Source organism: Cricetulus griseus, chromosome 3 (assembly GCF_003668045.3).
Source record: "Cricetulus griseus strain 17A/GY chromosome 3, alternate assembly CriGri-PICRH-1.0, whole genome shotgun sequence".
Classification (NCBI taxonomy): domain Eukaryota; kingdom Metazoa; phylum Chordata; class Mammalia; order Rodentia; family Cricetidae; genus Cricetulus; species Cricetulus griseus.
Window position 1 is genome coordinate 261,589,369 of NC_048596.1, and position 8,362 is coordinate 261,597,730.

The window sequence follows — 8,362 nt, forward strand, 5'->3', positions numbered from 1 at the left end:
TTAGGTACAAATGTTGTTTGGCCAATGACTAGGATTTCTTATCTACGAGTTCAGTCTTAATTATCACAAATCTATATATTTTATAAGACTTATCGGACGCCTTCTGCTGGTGTCCTCATCCCTGGGATCACATGGTGGCTCAGCGCAGAGAGCAGGAGGAAGAGCAAAGGGGAAAGGAACCACTTCCTGCTTGTCCTTGCTTAAATATGAGTCTCCCTACTATGTCACTTCCTGCCTGGATCACCACTTCTTCATTACATTTCCCAGAATCCTCTTTGATTCTTAGTCCCATCTAACTTGCTGCTTCATTGACCAAACACTACTTTATTCAGCAATCAATAAGCATACTTCTGTGTATGAGCATACACAGAAGTGCATTCCCCATCAGACAACCAATGGCATTTCCAGCCAGAAGTGAAAGTAGATAGGCAAGTCATCCCTGTCTGTCCCCAAATCCCATTATGACAAAGCCAGTCCTAAAAGATGCACCAAGGAGTAGCTTCCCAAACCCACCCAGAGGTGTGTATCTTAGCTGTTTCCAGACCCAATCAAGCAGACACCCAGAGTGCTCTATTACATACAAGGAATCTAGAATAGTCAAATTCATAGAGTCAGCAAATAAGATGGAAAGTACTGGAGGCTGATAAGGAGGTGGACGCTCCGACTGAGAGTCTCGGTCCGAGAAGATGGGGTGATTCTGCAGGTGGAGTAGAGTGTGGGCTGTACAGCTGTGGATGTTGTCCTTAGCATGGCTCAAATGAACCATGGCCTTGGCAGTTATTTTTCCATCACCAAGAGAGAAAGAGAAAGAAAAATGGAACTACTCCTTTTATTCAGAAGCTTACAGTTTATGGGGGTGGATGACATAAAAATGCATACATCTCCACATTCGAAAAAATCATTTTAGCCAGCTGAAAAGAAAAGAAAACTTGAGAGTATTTGTATTAAACCTTATTCTGTATATTTAATGTGGCATTTTTGTGTTTTAATTGACAATTTAGTATCTTTGAAGTAAATTATGAAATCAAGACACCTGTAAAAAATGGTTCAAATGATTCCTGCTGTGGTATGCGCATTTTTGTTGCTTTGCTTACAAACAAGGTCTTGATGGGTAGGCCACACTGGCCTTGAACTCAGGATTCTCCTGTTTAGCCTCCTGAGCGCTGCTGAGGTTGCCACCATTATGCCCAGCTGCTATAGTTATCATAATACCAAAAGAAACTGGCTGGTGAGAACAGCAGGAGTGTAAGTAGAGAATGCAGAGCTGGGAGAGACACCACTCAACATATGTCTCTTGAACTATGTAAATATATTATGTAATTACCCAACAAGTCATTTCTGAAGAGCCATCTGGACTTCTTCTTGGATCACTTCTGCAATGTGATTTTTTTTCTCTATGCAAGTATTACTTTTTTTTTGTCCCGGTGTCTTAAAAGCACCTACATCATTGTAAGACCGAAGAGATAAACTTCCACACACCGCAATATTAAGCATCCATGGTTGAGTGAAATGTAAATCTGTGATTCCCTCCTGTCAATCTAGGGAGGTGCAGGTTAAGGCATCTGAGACACTGTCGCCACTGGCCTCTGAGGAACTGGTTAGTCCCTGGACTGCACTTGCCTGCAGACTCCGCCTCCTTTTCAGGAAAGGGGAGATAGGCCAGTTCTGACTGCTTCCCTCTTTGCCAAAGCAGCCCTTTGCTCATGACTGGTCTTTACCTCACCCTCGTTTGGTGATTTGGTTTGGTCTTTTGAGACAGGGTCTTGCTTATAGTCTAGGCTTGTCTAAGTTTATGGCAATCCTCTGCTTCTGCCTCTAGATTTTGGGGGTTACAGGTATATGGGTATCCCATCCTGGTTTCCATCAGCCCTTGACACATCTCCCCCTCTTTCATCTGGTTCCCTTTTGTCTGCATGAAACCTCCCCGGTAGGGGAGCTGCAGGAAGTGTGCCACACAGTCCCTGCCTGCCACTGCCCAGTCTCCACTTGAGAGAGACAGCCACCACTGAAGTGCCTGGTTCCAGTGTCACCGTCACCCTTTCTTGTGTCGCCCAGAGACTTCTGCTCATCAGTCCTGTTTTGTTTGCTAGAAACAGAAGAAGTAAACAAAATTCCTCTTCAGTATCAGCTGGCTTCTTATACAATGTCTGCTTAGTATGTGGGAGGCTCTGTTTTCCATCTCCAGTACCACAAAGAACCAAAGCAAGACACAAATTCTAGTTTCCATCTCACAGGGATTCTCTTTCAGGCTTTCCCCTCTTCTCTTGATGAATGAATCTAACTCTCAGATAAGCTTGACAGCCCCTCCCCCCCAGCATTCCTCTGGGCCCACAGCCTTCCAACATATAAGCAACCTAAGGAGTAAGTCTCTTCCCTCCCAGTTAAATTTAGACAGTCTAGTGTACATAGTAATTCTTTTTAAATTGCTTTTTTTTTTTTTTTTTTTTGGTTTGTTTGAGACAGTGTCTCTGTGTACAGATTTGGCTGGCCTGGAATTTACTATGTAGGAAAGGTTGCCCCCAGATGTGTAGCGATCCTCTTGTCCCAACCTTGGGTTGGCAGGACTGGGATGACAGGTGTGTACCAACACGCCTGGCTCAGCCCACATCTGGGCTACAGCTGTAGAACACGCCCAGAGCAGCAGAATCAAAGAAGTTGTAGGCGGGGACTTCCTGACCCAGAGACTCAAATAAAAAAGCCTGAGTGTTACATTTGGGGCAATTTCACATGGAATAATAACAAATGTGTGCTGGGGGAGGGGGAATTGTAGACAACAATTCAGTCACAACCTACATGGCTCCCATGATTCATAAGCTCAGCCTATAGGGACCGTACAATTCTGTAATCTGCCTAGCTCTCCCTCCCCCTCAGATGGAGTGACATCCTCCTGGTTCTTTCATTAGCATTGTGTTCTCCAGCCACATAGAAAGAAGTGTCATGGAACGTGTCCCAGGTATGGTACCAATGGCCTAATGTCACCATTTTAAACAACAAAATTATCATTTTTAACTTTCACGCTGCTTTAAATTTTTCCATATAATATATATATACATATATATATGCATATATATATTAAGATCTTGAAGTGTTTTTCTGAAGAGCATAGGCCTGTGTTGGTATCAAAGATATGAAGAATGATATTTTATAAAAGATAGATTGGCATTGTTTTTGTGTTATTATGAAAAATACATTAGTATTAAGATAATCTTTAAAATAATCCACAAGAAGCAAAGTAAACAGCTAGGAGAAATGATAGCTCTGTACAGATAATGACAGTGTTGGTTTTGAACATCGTATGTATGTCAGTCAGTCACCCTTCAATCTGTACCCTTCAATCATTTGTCCTTCTGTCTTCACTCCCTTCCTTTGTCTTTCCTTGCCTTCCTCCTTCTTTCCACCCTCTTTCCTCTCTCTCTCTCTTTGCATTGTTTTTGCTGAGAGAGGATCTCAATGTATAACCCAGTCTGGACTCAAACACACAGTTATTCTGCCTCGGCCTCCCATGTGCTGGGATTGCAGGTGGCACCATATTGCCTGACACAATTCAATCCCCGTTTGCCTATTTCCCATGGATTGATCCTTCAACCTGCTTTTAGTTATGTCCACCAAGCAACCATGCTTTTCATTGGAGTCCATTCATCCCTCCTTCTTTAACATTCAAAATATCTTAAAATTCAATGAGATGTCACCGGATATGTGTCATTGTATGAGGAATGAGAAGGGAGGGCAGGCCAACCCAATTTCATCTTGCAGGTGGATTTTATTTTTCTTCAAAAGCATTTTAAAATGTTTAATTAATTGTTATAACACATAATAAAAATTCACCACCTGAACCACCATACATGTACAGTTCAGAAATGTCAAGTGTGTTTACATTGCCATACAAGCAATCTCCATAATGTTCTAGGCTTGTGAAACAGTTACTTTTTTTCATGTTAAATAATAATCTTGATTATCCTGTCTCAGCCTTGGTCAGCCACCATTCTATTACAATAAAGCTGGCAACTTTAGATGCCTCACAAAAATAGAATCGCCTCATGTTTTCATTTTTTTTGTACAATTAGACTCCTTGGTGTAGCAAATATCCTCAAGGCTCATCTGTGGTGTAACACACATCAGGATTTCCTTCTTCTTTGGTGAGTAATAGTCCGTTTCATGTGCACAATGCATTTTGTTTATCCGCTTATCTGACAGTGGGCATTTGCATGGCTTCCACTTTTTAGTTATTGAGCATAATGCTGTTGTATTAATAGTGTGCAAATATGTTCTGTATCTATGTATTTTTCATTTACAATTAACTAGACATTGGGATTGTGAATGCTTGTCTGTTTTTCTCAAAGGAATTTTTATGGAATATATTGCAGAGACTGCATTATTTTATATCTCTGCTGGCTGGGCACAAGGTTACAGTTTTTCTGGTCTCCACACCAATATTTACTATTTTATGTTTCTTTGATAGTGGCACTTCTGGTGATATCATACTCAATGCTTTATTACTGTGAAGAGACACATGAGCACAGCAACTCTTATAAAGGAAAACATTTCATTGGCTCTTACTTACAGGTTCAGAGGTTTAGTCCATTATCATCATGGCAGGAAGCATGGCAGAACACAGGCAGACATTTTGCTGGAGAGGTAGCTGAGAGTTCTAGATCTGGATCCTCAGATAACAGGAAGAGAGAGAGAGTCACTGGGTCTGGATTGAGCATTTGAAACCTCCAAGGCTATCCCCAGTGACACACTTCCTCCAACAAGGCCACACCTACCCCCAAGAAGACCACCTCCTAACAGTACCACTCCCTAGTGATCAAACACTCAAATCTATGAGCCTATGAGGGAGGGGCATTCTGATTGATTTGCATTTCTCTGGAGATTAGTAGTAATTAACATTTTACAGGCTAATTATTCATGTATGTATCTTCTTTAGAAAAGCATCTATTCAAATCCTTTGTCCATTTTCTTTATTTTCTTTTGTCTTTGGATGCTGAGGACTGAACCCAGCACCTAGTGCATGCTGGGTAAGTGTTGTATGACTGGACTCTTGCCTGCTCTGACTTTTGCTTGCATCTTGAGACAGGGTCTCATTAAGTTGTGCAAGATGGAGTTGAACTAAGTCTGTAGCCCAAACATTCTTGAAACTTATAATCCACCTGCCTCAGCTTCTCCAGGAGCTAGGATGATAGACATAGCCCTTTGCCCAGCTTCTAATCCAGTTATTTGGGGTGTTGCTGTTATTGTTGAGTTGTAGCATACCAGATATATGATCTCTAGGTTTTTTTTTTTTTTCTATTTTCATTCTTTCAATTATTTCCCTTCAATGCCTAGAATACTCCTTGGATATAACATCAAAATACAGATAACAAAAGAAAAAAATGGATCAGAGGTGTCTTTTTTCCCCTAAAACATCTTTCTGGTCATCAATCTGTGCATAACATCTATTAGTCTCTCAATTTATGTTCTCTTCAGCTCTGTTTTTATCACACACATGCACACACAAACTGTAACATGCACCCCAACACACACAGAGATGCTGTAACATGCACACCCAAACACACACACACACACACTGTAACATGGACGTCCAAACACACACACTCTGTAATATGTACCCCAACACACACACACACACACACACACACACACGCATACACACTGTAACATGTACCTCAAACACACACACTGTAACATGTACCCCAACACACACATACACACACACACACACACACACACACGCATACACACTGTAACATGTACCTCAAACACACACACTGTAACATGTACCCCAACACACACACACACACACACACACACACACACACACACACACACACACACAAACACACACACGCTTACAATGCATTCACCCCTTATGTTACCATGGCTATAAATCCAATAGCCTCTGAAGAGCTGCTTGATTTAAGCTTCCTTTCCTCATTGCTATCTGTTGAGAAGTTGACATTCTTTCATATGGGCTTTGGAGAACCTGGTGGGAGGTATCTTCTCCTAGTTCCTTGTGTCCACCCAAGCATTCAACATCATCTCTCACCCACTGAGAGGCACCAAACTGTTTACATTGTCTGAAATGAAACAGCTGTGTGTGTGTGTCCTCACTCTGAGTACTAAACACACTCTTATTTTACTGGTATCAAAAGACACATTCATTTAATATTGAGATTTATGATGCAGTTAGAAAAACAACACAATGAATTTTTGGATCATTTTAAACTTTTTCTCTTTGAGCATTGGCTGCAGGAGGCTTTCATTAGCATTTAAATCAATGTGTGTTAAAAGTCTATTCCGAAATGATTTATGTCTCTTATGACATTTACTTAAATTTATGAAACATACCAAAATATGTAACTTCAGCAACAACTGTTATATTCCAGTTATGAATGATGGTAGACAGTTGCTGCTGCATTAGTCAGGGTTCTGTAAAGGATCAGGACTGACAGAATGAATATGTGTATCAAAAGGAGGTTTATAAGACTGATTTACAGGCTGTGGTCCAACAATGGCTATCTCACCCTGGAGATGCCTTGAATACTGTAGTTGCTTAGTCCATGAGGCTGGATGTCTCAGCAGTGCTAAGATGGTGCAGAAGGCCTGGAGGATTCCTAGAGAGCTGTCAGCCTATGTTGGGGATCCTGGAGAAGCTAGTCTTAATGTCAGCAAGTACATGCCACAGCAGTAGGATAAGCGAACCTGCCAGAGAGAGCAATGACAAGTAGGCAAACAAGCAGTTTTGTTCTTCCATATGCTTTTATATGGACTCCCACCAGAAGATACAGCACACAGTTAGAGTGGGTCTTCCTGCTTCAAACATCTGATCAAAAAATCCTTCAAAAGAGCGTCTAGCATCTTGGGGTTTAGTAGATACTAGGTGTAGTCAGTGGACAACCAAGACTAGCCATCACTGTTACCATCATTCTAGATGGAGTCAGTGGACAACCAAGACTAGCATCACTGTTACCATTATTCTAGATGGAGTCAGTGGACAACCAAGACTAGCATCACTGTTACCATCATTCTAGATGGAGTCAGTGGACAACCAAGACTAGCCATCACTGCTACCATCATTGAAACAGATGTGGTAGTGCAAGAACTTCACCAGAGCCTTCTCAGGACATAGCCCACTCTGCCACTCACTGGCTCCCACAGGGGACCCTTCTGCTCTACCAAGGAACTTCCTGGAGATTTCAGTCCTCATAGTCACATTTGCATAACCCAATAATACAAATGGAAGTATGAAAAGCTCTCCTTATTTACAGATTCTGGATTTGTCAATGTATACACTACTATAGCTAGAATTCGCTTGTAACCCTACATCACCTCTTGAAGTAATTCACAGATACTAGACATGCACAGAGAGGTAAAATTTGGGTCTCTAATGCACAGCTTCTCAGCTGAAATAGATGAAGACGATGTACCACTCCCTGCCAACCTTCACTCTATAAACTGCCTGTCCTGTGACCTATTTTTCTGTTATCTATGTTACTGTTTGTCTCCAAAGAAAGTGCTGACATACTATGTAAGGAGACTGTCCTGTCTTCTGGAGAATACATGTGCGGTAGTTGTTTTTCTCACTGCTGTGACCTGTTGTTCTTTGTTTGTTTGTTTGTCTTTGTTTTTACTCTTTGCTCTTTGGGAGCCTACCATCCAGCTCCCAAATAATCACAACAACAACAAAAGTAGTTGCCTGAGGAAGAAATGAAGTGTCCCGGAAAAGAGAAGTCTAAGGTGCTGAGTAGCAAATCTGTAGCACTGAATTTACCCCATGTCTAATGCCCCAATGGCGAGTCCCTAAGGAGGATAAAGGCCACGTGTGAGAAAGAGAATCACTACACCCACCCCTTATCTAACTATGCCAGAGTACACATCTGGCCTCTGCCTCCTGGAAGTCTGATGGCTGTAACCCAACACTCTGCATCAAAGGCCCCTGACCTACTTGACCACAATCCTGCCTCCTGGTCAGAGCTGTATTCCTACATCCGGGATACACTTTCTAAAGCAGGTGTGGTACTGTAAAACGTTTCACACTGCTTGTATGATCTATACAGGACTTCCACCCGTAGCACTCTGCTCCATCCACCATCTAGACAAATAGTCTTCCCCAACCTTGCTCTGAATTAAAGCTGCTCTCCTTTGTTTTGTGACCAGCATTTTTATTAGCACTAAAGACTGAGTCCAAAGTCTCACACAAGCTCTACTACTGAACCTCAGCACACCTCTTCTTTTCTTTCTTTCTTTTTTTTTTTTATACCTTATCTTGAGACAAGGTCATGCTGTATAGCTCAGGGTGGCCTCAAACATATAAGCCCTCTGCCTCAGCCCCCTCAGTCACAGGATCTCAGCTGTGAACCAC